This window comes from Mus caroli, unplaced genomic scaffold (genome assembly GCF_978045245.1).
Source record: "Mus caroli unplaced genomic scaffold, Mus_caroli_1 scaffold_15, whole genome shotgun sequence".
Taxonomy (NCBI): Eukaryota; Metazoa; Chordata; class Mammalia; order Rodentia; family Muridae; genus Mus; species Mus caroli.
Window position 1 is genome coordinate 11,972,828 of NW_028227270.1, and position 17,864 is coordinate 11,990,691.

Below are 17,864 nucleotides of genomic sequence, written 5' to 3' on the forward strand. Positions count from 1 at the left end.
GGAGAACGAAACATCACAGAGTATTGCAGGTATGAGTCCATCCATGTAGCTCCTACCAGTGAACACACTAATAGAACCAGTCCAGTCTCTACTCCTAAATGATGGCGAGTATTGTCCTGGTGAGATCCAAGTGTCTTGAGTATGAATTAATGCATCCTCATAGAAAGCACTATGGAATGTGGACAAAAAGGAGTCAAAAGACAGTTTCTTGTTATCCTTGTTAAAGAAGTGTTAGGAGGGAAATGGAAAACTTCAGGTCGCTGTGCCATGCTGTCCTTTAGGGATGAATACTGCTTTTTCTTCTTTCTTAGGAACATATTCCTGTGTGGTCACTTTAACGCAGTGCTACTGTCTGAGTCTGAGACGTGTCCGACGAAGACCTGGGCAGAGGGACTAGAAACCATGTATAGTGCAAGGCAACTTCTTCTCCCGATCTCAGAATTGCTGGTTTCGAATGCTGAAGTAGAAAGGCAATGAGTAATTTCTGCTTTGCAGGACAGGATTGGTGCTGGCTCCCATCATGACTTCAGAAGGCGCTGTGGTGATGAAATTCATCTGCCGCCTAACCCCACAATAAGGCTGTCTGCTCTCTTTCAGTAAAATGACTAAGCTATCGATTCTCTCACTGCCGAATCCCCTCTAATTTGTTGTCGTCAAAACCGTGTGTGAGCTTTTAATTTTTTTTTTTTTTTTTTTTTTTTTTTTTGCCTTGGAAAGAAAATGAATTTCACAGCTGCAAGGCAGACGTTGTCTAAGAATTTCTTACTCGGCTGGCTTTCTTTTCTCTCTGTTGTCTTTACCGCCCCGATTCAGTTCCCAATTAGATGTCATTTACTCTGGTGCTCTGACATCCGCAAGATTCTCATGCCCAGGCTATACAGACCTTGCATGCTTTTGAAACACAGTGGCAACAGGAGTCCCCCCACACCGAATTTCCGGCAGAACCTTTGGTATCCTCGCAGCCGCCTTGTCTGCCCTGGGCTGTGCCGCCCCAGCTCAGAGCAGGACACTTGCAGGCTCCCTGGTACTGTACATTAACTCTGCAGTAGCCCGCTCGCTCAGCTGCAGACTGCTGCCTGACAGGGGATATGCTGGCGTCAAGGGGGCCCTCTAGGTGGGTTCCCAGTCACTGCAGAGCCGCGCACTCCTTGCTAGCCTCCAAGGAAGAGTGAGCTAAAGGGGTTAAAAGGAAGAGCTTGCCCTGAAGGAGCAGATTTCTTTCAGTAAGTAATTACCAGGCAGGAGGGGAAAAAAGGCTAAAGAAACCTGTAAATAACCTCACAGGGAAATGACACACTGAGCAAATAGGTGGAGGAAGGTTTTTCTGTTTGTTTGTTTGTTTAATTTTCTACCTATTCAACGAAAAGAAAGGGAACAAATGAAGTCCAGAGAGAATGTGCAAATGATAGGTATGTTCTTTCTTTCTTTCTTTTTTTTTTTTAAACAAAAATATGGGGGTGGGGCAGCTTTGCTTACTAGATGATTTGTAACCAGTTAAGTACGGATCTCCACACTCTGATTTTGGACAGGAAATCCTGGGGAAGCTAGTTCTGCTGAAGTCACTTAGACTTCTGCTCCGTTTGCGCATGTCATAAAGCTGCTTGTTTGATTAGGGGGTGTGTTGCTGGGAGGAGAGCTCCCGTTTCATTTCCTGGAGCCTGCCCCTTTGTTGCAGAAATTCTGTGCAATAGTCCCCCGAAAGCACCCCGTCGCCGTTGATGCCATTTTGAAGCAAGAATAAAATAGTAAACTCTTGGAATAGTAGGTTGGCTCTTGAATGGTGTTTGCCTGAAATCAGAGAATGGGCTTCTCCGTGGTAACGTGCGCAACCGTTAATGTATCTCTTTTAACTTGGGTGTTTAATAAGGCCATTATGAAATTGCTTCATATTAAAAGGAATACTGGCAACACTTAACATCCTATTCATCTTCACTTAGGGTTTCCCCAGTGAATTCTTGTCCTTGTAGAAAAAAACATTACTGGGGCGAAGAGGATTCATTTCTCATAAATTCTAAAGCAGATGTTAAAAAAAAAATAGAATTAGTTTCGGAACTGCTAAGGTTTGATGAATTGATGGTCCCAGGTCAAGAATTCATTCCTGGGAGGAGGAAGAACTAAAGGATTCCTTTAAAGCAGTTTGAATTTTGCATGCAGAAAGATGGCACCCTGTAGCACAAAGGGACTTGAGGAAAGTTACTGGGACTTCCTGTGATCGAGGCAATGTCCTTGAAGCACCTTTGTTTAGAAGGGACCAGATCTCGCTCCTAAGGTCATTTGTGAGCCTGCCCAGAACCCTTTCAGCGTGAATTGTTCTTAGCAGACTCTCAACGCTTGGAATCAGGTATCACACAGTAATTCAAACTGGTTTGTTACAGTATATACTTAAATATCATTATTTAAGATCTAGGTGTACTAGTAACGTCCCTGGCCATCTTCTAAGTGCTTCACAGGATCATCCCACTTAATCCACTCAGTGGTGCTGTGAGGCGGAGATGATCTCTGACCCTGTGCTAAAGAGGAGTAGAGGTACTCAGAAGTTAAATATTGCTGGAAGACAAATAGATTTGCAGAAAGAAGTATGACCACATGGCTATGATTTTTGCCTGTATTATTCTATTCCCTCCAAATTAGTTTTGCCCCCTTGAGAATGAACTCTAAGGGCTAGTATGTGTCCATCATCACACTTTCAGGGAGAAGAAGCTCTGGAGCCCACTTAGGTTATAGGCATCTGTCCTTTTCCTTTTATGGTAGGGATGATGTGACAGGCATTAACTATTTCAAAACCAGTACATTCTTCTCATGCCAGGTGAGCAAGCGGGTCTCCTTAGAACGTAATATTTGTAAAAAACAAAAATAAGGTAGCACTATAACTTCCATTCTAATAAGCATTTTCACTTGACATTTTTTGTCTGTTTTTAGTACATTCTATTTCCATTCTATTCATAGGCCAAAGTAGAATGTCTATGCAACCCAACAACAAAAACAACAGCAACAGTAATAGCAACAACAACAAATAACTGAACAAAATTTTCCCAGGCATCACGGTTTCCCATCTGATACTGGCTAGCTATGTTTCCACGTGGGGACAATGACATAAGCAGACACTTTAGATTGAAAACACAAAATGACTCAGTTATTAGGTCATTAAATGAGATTTTCAAATTAAAATATACTTTTAAAAGAAACGTCAATTGATTTTTCCCCCTTAAGTCCTGGGAACTGAAATTGAGACCTCACAGATGTTAGTCATGGTTTCTGTCACTGACTTAAATACCCGCCCTTCAGCCTAATATTTTTAAGGTGAAATTTTCTTTCTTTCTTTCTTTCTTTCTTTCTTTCTTTCTTTCTTTCTTTCTTTCTTTCTTTCTTTCTTCTTTTAAATATGTAACTGTATCAAATAAGATAAAACAACTGAAAAACAATAATAAGCACTAAAAATTCTTGAAGCGTAACAAAGAAAAATATAATTTATCTCCCAGTTCAGGGAGCTAACATTACAAATTAATGAGTAACCTTAAGTTGAGTAGTTTTGCAGACATAAGGCAAATATAAAAGAAAGGTTCTGAGTTAAGAGCTACGGCTAGTAAATTACAAAATGATGCGTCACGAGGCAGTAATGAATGAATGTGTGATTTTCAGAAAACAACAGGCAGAGTAGTGTGGCAGCTTAGAAACGCGTTCTAAAAAGGAAAAACGTTGAGGACTTTCTTGTTTTGTTGTATTTAAAGACAACGGTCACTTTACAGAACTTCTAAGTCTGGGTGAACCATGGCAGGCTCTCTAGCTCATCCCAGCCTCAGTTCTGATAAGCAAAGGATCACCATTCACTACCCACTGACTCTTAGACCTGGGGAGGTCCCTGAGGCTAGGCTGTAGCCTCAGATCAAGCAACACAAAGACTGACTAGGTCTTGTGGTCTTTACATTTTTCAGTCCCGCAGAAAGCACGACATTAGCTGATCATTCAAGGCTAGACGAGTATTAACCATCCTCAAATGAGAGATGTGAGGAAAAATACGGTTAACTTACTATTGACGTATGAGCTCAAACATAGAGCAAATCAAAACACTTAACGTTTTCATTAAAGCTACTCAGGGTTGTGGGTGTAACACTTGTTCTGCAAATAGGCGCGTTTACAGGACTAACACAGAAAGTTGGACACGGTGATGTGGGTGCCGAAACCATGGTTTTGTGGAGGAACAAGGAAAAGGGGACTTCCAAAGTTTGCCAGCACACAGTGAGAATCTGTGTCAAGAGATGGAGCAGGACACCAGATGCCTGCCCCGACCTCTGTCTCCAAGGGTATGGGCAAGTGGATACATCAACACAAGCATCACAGAGACATTTAGACATATTGCTTAAACTTTACACAGACCCAAAGCAAACAGAATGGGGGCATTACCCATTGTCCCCTTGTCCTTTCTAATAAAATCCTTTTGTGAGAAGGAGGCTGACTCTTGACAAACTCTTAGAAACCTAAAATTTGGTAAAGCTGCCTTCGGCCACCTGTGAGCCAGTGTAGAGATAGGGGTCTCAGGGTTTCGGGGTTCCTCTTTTTTTTTTGACTCCTTCCTTTCAAAATTTGGTTCTACAAAAGAGTAACAGAGAGCCAATAGCTTCTTCAAAACCTCGCAATTCTTTCTTGATGTTTGAAGATTCCATGCTCTTCACATTCCTTCAGTGTTCAATGTCCCTGTTAGGTGATGAAAAGGCTAAGTCACCTTGTCTTGCTACTGTAACCACAGCATACCCCAGCCCCACACTGGCCTCTGAACCTGGTGGTTCCTAAGTCCTTCTTGTGCTTCTCAGTAATGGGAGGTGACAACAATTGCCCACTCAATTCAGGTTCTTTCTGTTTGTTTATGATTTTTCTGTTTCTGACCCTTCTTTTTTTTTTAATTGGATATTTTCTTTATTTACATTTCAAATGTTATCCCTTTTCCTGGTTTCCCCCTGAAATCCACCATCCCATCCTCCCTCCTCCTGCTTCTATGAGGGTGTTTCTCTACCCATCCACCCACTCCCACCTCTCTGGCCCCTGAGTAACTTTTTAGTGAAAATATTAACTAAAGCATTTTTATGATTTCATTTATATAACTTCCAAGAGCTTACTAAATCTCTTAGAGATGCCTTTTAGTATATATAAATGCATACACACACACACACATATATATATATCCATATCTAAACACATATATATGTACACACATATGTATATGTATGTGAATATGAGAGGAGCATAAAAATGTGTGTATATGTATATATATATATACTATATATAATATATGTGTACAAACATAGCTTGTTGTAGTATTTTATTTACAGAAACAAATTATAAGCTACTTTATAATACAAAGTGTTTATTGTTATTCACATACATTTTAATACATTCATTTTAATATAAATACAGATTTTTCAGTAAGGAACAATTTACTTGTTTCAATGTTTTGGTGTGTTTAGGACACTCAAAAACTTTATTGGCACTCACTAAATGTTAACTAATGACCATATCAATAATGATGCCATTATCCTCCTGACAACTTTGAGTAAAGGCTGAAGGCGTGCTGTTCAGCACATTCAAAACTGAAACAGGAGAAGTTCTTCATGAAGCCTGGGTTTAGACTGCTAAGCATCAGGGAACTGTGTGGTGTCCCAGCACGTTGCTGCTAAATTCAATTTCTGCATATTCTTATAACTGAGAAACAGTACCAACTGAAATCAAAAAGAAATTCACTAAAAAAAAACTATCTTGATTGTCTAAAAACTAACAGGTCCTTTGGTAACCTGTTCATGATTTAATTTATTAAAAATTCGTCATCTGGGACCATAGAGTCAAAGCTTAAACCTTCTCTCTTAAGCAATGAGAAGGTACATTCACAAAAGAAGTGGTTTATCATCCAATGCAGTGCACTTCATGACTGGAACATCTAGAACATTCACTAAACTCCACTAGAAGTATCTGTAGCAGTAGAAGAGGTAGAATATAAATTTCTAGGATAAGAAAGGGCACTTAATATTTAGTGTCAAGTATAAAATATGGAAATATTCACAGCATATTTGAAAATAAAAATCAGAATTTTAATTATTTTAATTTGCATTTATCTTATTCAATAAACATTTATTTATTTAAAAATTTAAAATTTATCACTATCATTTAATTTGCATTATCTTAATTCGAAATTCTTCCTGTTCACATTTTGTGTACCTTTCACCAACTCACTAAATTCTTTGAGACACAATTTAGTTAGTCATATCTGTGTGTGTATTTTCGTGTGTGTGTGTACAGTGTGTGTATATGTACAATATATGTGCATATATATAGTTTATTATAGTATTTTACTATACATGCTGAAAATTATAAACTAAGTGTAATATGAAGAGCATTCTTTAAGTGTGATTCATGTGTATTTCAATGTGCTTATTTTAATATAAATATAGGTTTTTCAGGAAGGCTACAGTTTACTTGTATCCAAATGGAAAAACAGAAAGCAACAACAAACCTCAAGTGAATTACTGTAAGGAATCTTCTCCTGATGTGAAATTATATTTGATTTTAATCTTAAAAGCTTTAGAGGATTTGCATCCTATTTCATAAACCAATATGCCAGAAATATTCCAAGACAATAATTCACAAATTCAAACCATAAAAGTATCTGTCATGGAATAGAGACCAGCATCAAACAATACTCGTGCTGTAGGATTTCTAAACAGATTACTTGGAAAAATATCTGAAATAATACTATATTTTAAAAAAAAGGAAAATGACCATATCAATAATGATTTCAGCATTTTAGAACAGTACCTTCAGTATGAACTTACAAATGTGCATATGTGCTAACACATTTGGTTTTTGTCAGTGCAGACGAGAACAACATGAGCAAGACACACTCAATTAGCTACTCTTAGCACACAGAATAAAAGCAAAGGGTATTTAAAATATTTTTATTATACATATATATAATATATTATACTATGATATACAATATTATAATATATATGTATTTTATTTTATATGTTTTGATTGACTATTTAGAAAAACCTTTTCTATTGCCTTGATTGCCACCATAATTACATGATAAGACCTTATTGTTGAAGATACCACATATTGTGGGTGCAAGATGTAGAGAAATCAGTCTCAAATTGACTGTGAAACTTCTTCCCTGCTCACTAGTTTTCCTGGTACCTGAAGGTCCCATACAGACCGTTAGGGAAGAAAAGACATCAGCTGTCTTACTCAGCACCAGGCCCTACATAGGACTCCTTACTGACCTTCTAGGAAAACCTACAAGTTTGACAGTGGTAGACCTATAATGGGGATAACTAACTGCTTTCTGATTGGACTTGACACCTATCCCATGGAACATATTCCACCTGTCACAGTAATCCTGGTCAAAAGACTTCAGCCAGGGAGTTCAGAGCCCCCCTGAGAAGAACCCTGCTAGGGTTATTGTGATAAATGGTAATATGATCAAATTACCTTCTAAATATACTTATGGCCATAATCATGGACTGCTCCCAACCTTGGTCAGAAGAGCTTCTCTTGGCAATGCAGAAGGTGTTGAGAATGAAGACTTTGTATGTACGCAACCCTGAATGGCACATCTTTATCAACCCCCAACCCCTACACGGGATCAAGCTAGGTAGGTAAGAAGATCGCTAAGCACTACCCTTTACTGATGGTTTCTTGGCTGAGAAAGCTGATGAGATAGTTATTTGAATCTTCAAAGTCTTACAGACTATGGGTTAATTTCCTATGTTCCAGTAACTAGCCATCCATCCAGGCACACACATGCAGCAATAATGAGACTTCATGGGTTACTAATAGGACAGTAGGAGGAGTTGGAGAGGAGGAGGAGGAGGAGGAGGAGAAAATGATGTTAGGAAGAGGATGTACTGTGATAAATATAAGAGGAGTTGGAGGAGTAAGTGCAGATTGTATATAATCATATTTCATTGCATACATGTGCGAGATTCTCATAGACAAAAATAATATATATGTATTGTTTTATAGTTAAAAGATAAAAATCAAGAGACACTATATTTAATGTTAATAAAGAAACAGGTGTCAATCCTTGTTAGTAACTTCAAATTATAATATCAAATTTTGAGTTTCTAATATTCATTAGGCTCTCTGAAAGGCTAGGGAACTTTCAGCTTTAAAACCAAAAACTCAGGAAGGCTGTGGTGGTGCACACCTTTAATCCCAACACTCAGGAATCAAAGGCAGGTGGATCTCTATGTGTTCAAGTCCAGCCTAGTCTACAGAGTGAATTCCAGGAGAGCCAAGGCTACACAGAGAAGCAAACCCCAAACAAACCCAAACCCAAAACCCAAACAAATGAAAACCAAACTAAACCAAAACCAAACCAAACCAAATCCCTAAAAACTCAATGGTTGAATACAAAATCTACATTCAATAATGCAAATTTTCCACGTAGATCATTACCTCTGTTAACTTGGAGTTTTATGTGTGTATATAACCAGCTGAGTTATTTATTCTTCTGCATCTACTGGAATACTGCACTTGGGACAAGATACAATTATCAGAGTTAGGACTATTATCAGTAAAGCCATGTCTATTGGCAAAACGAAGTAGCTGATCAAATATCCTTAAAATGTCACTATCAAGCTCAAATGTGTGAGTATATGCAAACATGGATTTCAGTGTGTGTAGCATCCCTTAACCCAGAGAACCATTGTTGTAGATATATACTCTCTACACAACGCAGTGTTGTAGACTCATACCCTCTATACAATATAGTGTTGTAGATACATACCCTTACACAACCCAGCACAGTGTTGTGTAAGTTAAGCGTTTCATACACACACCCTCTACACAACACAGCACAGTGTTGTAGATACATACGCTCCACATAACACAGCACAGTGGGTCAGGACAAAGAAAGTGATGTTTGTGGTAGGATCAAGAGAGGCATTGGGCTGTATGCTTGTCTTGCCTGACTCATCCTCACTGATCAGATATAGCTAACTATATTTCTTGTCATTAATATTTTAACACCTCTTTCCAGTTCTGTCACTCATTCTGCCCGTTTCAAAAGTCATATAATCTGGAGCTGGAGCAATGTCTCAGTGATTGCGAGTACTTGCTGCTCTTGCAGGGGACAAAGAATTAGCGCTTGATCCACATCTGACAATGTATCTCTGCAATGACATCTCAAGTGTTGCACATGTGGAGACAGTCTCGTGTCTTTTCAATAGGTGAGACAGGATTTCATGCTTCTTTGTAAACTTGAAGCTCATTATATGCTTTAAGAAACCATGCAAGTCTATGATTGGGAACACTATGGTCTTCACCCACACTGGGGAAAGTCTAGCCATTGTGGGTGGTGCCCACCTGTACTGGCTATTTTTGTGTCAACTTGACACAGCTGGAGTTATCACAGAGAAAGGAGCTTCAGTTGAGGAAATGCCTCCATGAGATCCAACTGTAAGGCATTTTCTCAATTAGTGATCAAGGGGGAAAGGCCCCTTGTGGGTAGTGCCATCCCTGGGCTGGTAGTCTTGGGTTCTATAAGAGAGTAGGCTGAGCAAGCCAGAGGAGGCAAGCCAGTAAAGAACATCCCTCCATGGCCTCTGTATCAGCTCCTGCTCCCTGACCTGTCTGAGTTCCAGTCCTGACTTCCTTTGGTGATGAACAGCAGCATGGAAGTGTAAGCCGAATAAACCCTTTCCTCCCCAACTTGCTTCTTGGTCATGATGTTTGTGCAGGAATAGAAACCCTGACTAAGACACCACCCCTGGGCTGGTGGTCCTGGGTTGTATAATAAAGCAAGTTGAAAAAGTCATATGGAGCAAAGCAGTCAGTAGCAGCCTCTATGTCCTCTGCATCAGCTCCTGCCTCCAGGTTCCTGCCCTGTTTGAGTTCCTGCCCTGGCTTCCTTTGATGATGACCAGCTATATAAGGAGTGGTATATCAAATAAACTCTTTCTTCCCTAACTTGCTTTCCAGTCATGGTGTTTCATCACAGTAAAAGTAATCCTAACTAAGACACAGGGTTTCTCTACATAGTTTTGGCTGTCCTGGAACTCACTCTGTAGACCAGGCTGGCCTTGAATGTACAGAGATCCACCTTCCGAAGGCTGATGTTAGAGGCATGTCCTGTCATGTTCAGCAAGTTCTATCATTAGAGCATAGTGGGTCCTATGTATCATCAAGACTTTAATTAATGCAAGCAGGGAGAAAGCCTTCTCACAATGACATACAGAGGGAGATTCCACCTAGGGTTAAGTAAAAGCTGATGAACAAGATGTGGGTGGCAATTACAGAGGAGACATCAGAGAGTATTAACACAGGGGCAAATGGAAAATGTTAGCCATATGGTACCCAACAGACGATCTGCCTTATTCCCAGAGTTTCCTAAATCTAACAAGGTCCATTTGTTTTTATACATTTCTGTGTAACCACTGTGAATGAGGGTTTCCTGTTCTTCTGCTGTTGTTGAGTGTGTGCTTGTGTGTACACATGTGTGTTTGTGTTTGTGTGTGTGTAGCTGGTCTGAGTCAATCACTTCTACTCATAATTAAAATCTTGCTAAGTTACCATTTAAAAAAATCTTATCTGTCTTTTCAATGATTTCTTTCTTTCAAATACAAATCAATTAAAATGAATGATCTGTTATGATACTGAAGAGCCACAATGGATTAGCACATAGGCTTTAATCTTTAAGTATGTAGCTCCAGCATGCACCCCCATCCAGAAGTTCCACATGGCATGGCTTTGCTCTGACTGACATGTACTTCAGTTCAAGTCATAATATTAACACCAAGATTTTCACCAGCCCCTTAATGTACTTGTCACTAAATGTCAAATTGTTTTAGAAAAAGGATGTTTGGATTAAAGAGGGTACTAAGAAGGAAGATAGAGATTGTGGGAAATGGTAAATATCGTGATTTATGTGTGTGTGCTATGTGTATGGAAATTCAGTACTAAAAGACAAATTTTCTCTTCAGGGAGTTAAAAAAGAACATTCGTATGGCTATTCTAAAATAACTACTAAAATGCTCAAAGACATTAACTTTGTTAAAAGAACTTATCTTAGAATAATTAATAGTTTTAAAGGCATTATGGTATAATTAACTGAAACATTATTTGCATTTGAGTGTAAAATAAATTCACAACGCAGGTAATTTTAAAATCCTCCATGCATACTATAGACAGAAAGCCTCTCCTTCACCTTATATTTTACACCTTCTTTGCTGTTTAAATACTGCGTCTGCCACCACCTGCCTACCTACCTCTGGTCCTGGCATATTCCACCTCTAACGTCATCAATATGGGCTATACAGGTTATTTAATAGATGTAATAAACAGACTCCACACAAGTAACAAATGTCCAATCACTGAGACCAACACGAAGTGGAACTGCCTTTGCTCAGCTAACGTATGTAGCTCTTTGAGAAGCATGGTGTAAGGGAGAGAGCCCAGTTGCCTCGGATATGGCTTCCCCTGTACTCAATTCCATGATTCATAAGCTGAAGGAAGACACAAAATCTTTTGGATTGCTCACGATGTAGAGCAGCCCAGCTCACTAGGAGGTGACTTCGCTTTAGAATTTCTGTTTTCTCTTGACCCATTCATTCCTTTGAGATTAGTGACCCATCAAAGAGTGGGGCAAAGTAAAAAAAAAAAAAGAAGAAGAAGGCAGGAAGCAGGCAGATGAGCCCTGGGTCTTTATTAGCCGAATGCTCAGCAAGCCCCGTTGATTTCTGAAGTCTCGACCTCATTTTTAAGAGTGGAAGTTTTTCGGAAGTAGAGAGGATGTTAATGAAAGCGTCAACCTGCCTTTCTCCCTATCTCCCTAAATGACTAGCTGATTAGAGGCACAGGCCACTTGAGAGGCGGCTGCCAATGTGTGTGGGAAGGTGGGTAAGTTTTCTTTACTGGGAGACAGGTCTAGCATCCACGTGGCCCTGTTCTCTCTGTCTCCTCTTTATAAACTGTAGGTACAGGGGCAATGGCGTTCATAAAGTTCCATCCTATGAGTGAGAAGGGAGAAAGGATGAAGAGACGAAGGAAAACGCAAGCGTTAAGATGGGAGAGAAGGGCGTTCACATCCCGTCCAGCCAGCCATCCTTTCTACACCTTTGCTGCACACTTCTGGGCTCTGTTGGGACATAGGCCTCTAAAGAGTGGAAGAGAACTAGAGGGAGCTAGGAAGGGAAAGTCTGAAAGCACAGATATAGAAAGGTATCAAAGCACTTTAAAATATTTGCAACTGGGCAAAACTGGACCACGTAACACCTTTGTTGAAAACGAGAACGCGGGACACGTGACGAGAACGCGGGACACGTGTTGGCACGTGTTCCTCGGTTTCCACTGCTCTTTGAGGTTTGCTTGTGGGCATCATTTTGTGGTTTGTTTCGGAGCACTACCAGAGATGTACATTCTTACGTCTATAGCAACTAAGATGACAATTGGCCACAAGAATGCTTGCTCCAAATTCTAACCCCATACTGTACCTTATGTATAGCCCTGCGGTTGGGACCTCACACACTAGTTATTTGCTGGGGGAAGAGAACAGGGTATCCAGGGCATCCTTTCCTCTTCCGAGGATTCCCCATCCTGCCCAGACATGATTGGCTCTGGTTGTGCTGGGGTTAGAAAGTGAGAAAGAGAAGAGATAAAAGGATAGATGGAGGGGGGGTGAGGGGTGCTGTTTGTTTGTTTATTTGTTTCCATCTCCTCATCAGTTGGTACCATCATGAGATGGCATCTCACAGAGAGCCTGGCAAATGTTGGGAAGTGTAACCGGTGATTCTGTGGACCAAGCAGCAGCAGCAGCCCTGCTGGGCCTGTGGCTATAACTCCTGTCACTCGGGCTTGGTTCCCTGCTCCAAATGCTGCTGCTTCATCAGATTCGCACCAAGCTCTCGGGTTTCTAGTGATCTGGTCCAACAAACCCTTACTACTGGGAATCAAAATGTTTTCCCCCAGATGTTCTTGAGGGGAAGGGTAAAAGGGAAAACGTTCAGGGCTAGCTCTCTAACTTCCTTTCTATGTTTTGGACCTTGGATTTGGCTAGGCAACCCTATATTGTCTTAATAAAGAATCATTATGTGTAACACTGCAACATGGCACAACAGCCAAGCAAAACTCAGGTGATCCTCTTTAGAATGAGCCCCTGAATACTTGTGTCATGAAACTTCATGACAGCTTCCCTACTTATCTGTCTTTATCCATTACACTGGGAGTTCTAAACTTCTAGTCAAATCATGTTCTCTGTCACAGGTCACAGTGAAATCTCACTGTAATACACTCAAGGAAGTTATATAGGAGAGAATGAGAGACTTACATTTTCTGCCCCTTTCTTTCTAAATAGATGGGTGAACTCACACATATTCACTCACACACACACACAGACACACACACACACACAGCACCTTCAGCAGCAAACATTTACGTTAATTTTCAGAACTGCAACTGCTATTACTGAACAGCAACAACAGTTACAGTGCTGCGACACCTGTGACAACAAATGTAAACAAAAACAAACAAAAGCTGTGCGCAGTCGGTGTCTCTATCCTTATCATGGCTTGGCTCTCATTGGAGATTGCAGAAGGACCCAGATGACTCCTCCTGTGTCACTGCATTGATGATACCCATGCCAAAGACCCCATTCCATCTCACACACATCAGAGGATGATTTGTGGGTCTCAATCATCCTGTGCAAACCAAACTGCTCTTTATGCGGATACAGAAGACCAAGTGGACCTCTACTTTACTGTTCCATAGTATGATGTGGATGTGCCCGACTAAATCACTTTCAGAGAAACAGTGGGTGGCTAACCTCTGACAACAATATGTTTGCAGACTAGCACATTCAGAATGTTAGCAGAATAATGAGTTAATGTAACAAGTCCTAGGTGGAATTAATTGTGAACTGTTGGCCTAAGCTATCATAACTAACTGTTCTTCATACTACAAGAAGGTGTGACTTACAATCTTGGTACCCACAGGTCAAGGCATAAGGAGTGTTCTTCCCAGGGAGACAAATGGGGTGGGGAAGGAGGATGCTGCAGGAAAATTCGGTTTGTTTCCTTATCGTGTTAATGACACTCCATAATGAGGGATCATTAATCTTAAGTCCTCCCCAGCCCATGTCATTGTCATTGGCTTGTGATGATTTCTTGTCAGTTCACAAACACAGACAGTTTGCTGGGTGAACTGCCTTTCTCTTGCTGTGGGGTGACGTGCTTCAGTGCTCTAATACAGCCCCTTCCCATAAACACTTCAGGGATTTGTCATTTCTCCTGCCCAAGATCAGTCCTGGGACAACTTTATCCCTCGGACCAACAGTCTCACCCCACTCTCCATCTCCAGCATCCTCTAAGATTCACTTCTAGCTTCTCTATTACATCTCAGACCTCCAAATATAAATGAACTTATTTGTGTCAGAGGCTCACAGGGTGTCTGGAGAAAAAGAGGTTTGGCAAGAAGAACACAGATTCCTTGTTTTTGTTTGTGTTATTGGGGTTCATTTTGGCTCTGATTACTTTGTTCAAATTCCTTAATGTTTACTGAATAATGTTGATTTTTCTCTAGAAAATAAAATCATTTATTTGTCTTGGATCCATCTGAGGTTTAACTAGACAGCTTTAATTAATTGGGGCATATGTGAGAGTAGAATTTGTTGTTGCTGTTCTCCTTGAGTCTGTCACATATTTCCCACATAGCTTGCTGACCGAGATGGTGGGAATGGTGAAGCTGAGAAGGCTGTCTGCAGTGTGGAAATCTGAGGAGGCTGAGGAACGAAAGCGCTACCCGCCACTGACGCAAGGTAAGTTGGCAGTGGCGGCTGGAAAGTCAGCCATAGGAGGCAAGTTTTTCATTACTCACCTTAAAGGGACCCTGTGGATTAACTCACACAAAACCAACAACCTAAGAGAAATCTGAGAGACGCTACAAATAGGCTCCACAGAAGGAGAGACAGAAGCAGCTAGTGCCCAGTTAGAGGGTGAACCTCTGTAGAAACCCAAGAAATATAACTACAGTGAAGTCCAGGGACTGTCATAGTGTCGAGGGAGCAAATGTAGTATTCAATGATATGGAGAGGGTGGGGGATGGGCAGACCTGTGCAGTTCATAGGCACATGGGCTGTGCATTTTTAATGTACAACATTTGAATATGGGTGTGTGTGTGTATATACAGGTGTATATGTGCATATATATGTGTGTGTGTATGTATATATTATCTCTCAAATACAAACATTTATCCAACATATGGATATTTATTCTAGCATTGTCTATAAATCTAAAATTCCTACATCTAATTCTCTGCTCATTATTATTATTATTAAACTTGAGTAGGACACAAAGGATCTTTTACCTACATCCCAGGGAATTCCAGACTCCAGGTATGTAATGAAGTTGAAGACACTAAAGTGGTCACTGACTGGCACGTGCTCAAAATGTTTTGTTTTGTTTTGTTTTGTTTTGGTAAACAAAGATAATAATTATAAAATGTGAGTCTTATTTGATTTTTTTCCGGAGGTCAAAAATAAATTTATAATTGCCAACCAAATGTTCATTCTTTTTTTCTATCTATTTATAATTTTGGGAATGGTTCTGTACAATAGTTTATTTTTGTACTTAACTTTTCAGCCCTTGTAAACTCTGCATGCATTTTAATAGGATTGCTATTCTTCAAGGCTTATTATAGAACGTAGAAATAACTCACAAATGTGGCTTCATCTCTTATCTTATGCTTCACCCCCTCTCCCCAACCCAGATTCATACAATGATTTGCTTTGCTGCCAAAGTCCTTCCAATATTTGAAAAACACAAGAAAGAGCGTCATCGTGAGGAAAGCCAAATCGGATTTGTCCCAGAAACATCTTCAAGCAAAGGTTTCAACTCCACAGTCTTGGGGCCCATTCTTCAGTGAGAATTAGATTTCTTGTCATATGAAGGATATGAAGGATATATATATATATATATATATATATATATATATTGAGAGAGAGAGAGAGAGAGAGAGAGAGAGAGAGAGAGAGATCATCTTAAGGAGAAAGACATGCCTTTCACACAATCATCTAAGACTTCCTCTGGTCACGTCTTCCAGCAGTAGTGGGAAATGTCCTCTTCTGTCACATTGGACAGTGGTGGCACAGTGAGACTCATCTATTACTGACATGCCTGCTCTGATTAAGTAATTAACATCAGAGAGCAAAACGAGGGGGCGGGGGAAGCACCTCCTGAGTACTGAGAGCAATACTATGTAAGATTGTAGCTACACCCGCTCTGCCTCGCCCACACCCACACAAAGTAAGAGTGCTGTAGTATTTTTAGAACCACACACTTAGAAAAAGTCCTTGTCTCAGAGTGAGTCCTAAATCAGCCCGTGTGTAAGTTCCCAATCTGTACATCTCCACTAACATCAGTTGAGCTGAGTTTCTCAAAAGGATACACTGTATTAATTGAGGGCACCCAATGAATAATTAGCATGAAGAACTAATTAACTTCTCTCTACTAGCACTTAGGAACAGGCAACCCTGCCTTAGAAAAGGGGAGAAGTGCAATCCAGCTCCCATGCCTTTGAGCTTCTCTTCTGGGGAGTGCTTTGAACGCTAAGGCTCACACGGGTTATTTTCCTCGACAGTGGCAAGGCCAGTATTACTACCTCTCACTTAGTAAGAGAGAATAAGATCAAAGAATCTAGAGAAGTTGCCGCGGGGCCAAGACATAAAATGGGTGGAAGGAGATTGGATTCCATACCTCAGTTTACACATCGTGCTGGGGAGCCAGCACTGTCCTAGGGACAAGAAACAGGCTGGGAGGGTCCTGGGAGCTGGTACAATGGTGCAGAGAACTAATTACGAGCCGTGTAGCTGGTCAGTGCCAGGCAATATGATCAACACTTGACTTGCCTCTCTCACTTACTTACTTTGCCCCCCAACCCCCACCCAAAGCCCTGCAGGTTTATAAGTTTTGGGACGAGACAGACAGACATTGGATAATTAAACAGGTCTCTTGAAGCTGCACAGCTGGGTAACCCAAAGATGAGTTCATAGTCGTTCATTATTCTTTATTCACCTCCTCTTTCACCTCTGCTTCTCTCTCTTCTTCCACATGTAAAATCAGTATGGGTTAAGCTGACCTCACTCAAGTTTATTTTATTTTATCTTAAAAAGACCAATATCTCACCCTACTTTTGAATACCAACATACTATCTGGGGACACGCGAGAGATTTGGCTAGCATTCTGCTCATGTCAGCAGTAAACATAGCTTTAGGTTTTGATCCCTGAACCTTTTTGGCTATTCTTTAAGCCTTCATCAAGTTCCATCTCATTCCATCTGAAAATTAAAGTAGCTAGGCTACTTTAAAAGAGCTAATAAAGAACTTTGGCAATGGCTTACATTTTATCTTGTCTACTTGGCTGGTGTTTGTGGGACTCTTCATCTAGCACTGTCCAGTGTCTGAGCCCCTCCCCCTCCACGTTATTATTGAGCTGCTGCAGTGCAGCCGTGAGACACCTGATCACTTAGATCATTAAAAATCAATCCAATCACTGAATAGTTCTGTACATTTTACAGAAACAGCAAAGAGTACGATATCGGATTGCTATTAAGTGACCCTGGGTTTTCTTTTTTTCTTTTTTTTTCTTTTTCTTTTTTATTTTTTTTAGCTGCCAGGAAAGTCATTTGGTCAACTTGACTAAACCAGCATGCCAAGCAGGAGAGAGGAAAAGAGCAGAGAGAGTGAGTCTGGACTGGGAGGGCAATGTTTATCTTGGGATCAAGTGAGCTACTGATGGAGGGAGGTGAGAGGAGGAGGTGGGGGAGCCCAGCATACCTTGAGCAGGTAGAGTGCTGGAATTGAGTGCGCTGGAATTTAGAGTGTGAGA

At 40.5% G+C, this 17,864-nt stretch overlaps 1 protein-coding gene across 3 annotated transcripts in view; it reads right to left on the reverse strand.

The window, feature by feature from the left end:
• Pde4d (phosphodiesterase 4D) overlaps window positions 1-17,864 on the reverse strand; it is a 1,452,168-nt gene that overhangs the window by 500,279 nt on the left and 934,025 nt on the right. The window lies entirely within an intron of this gene.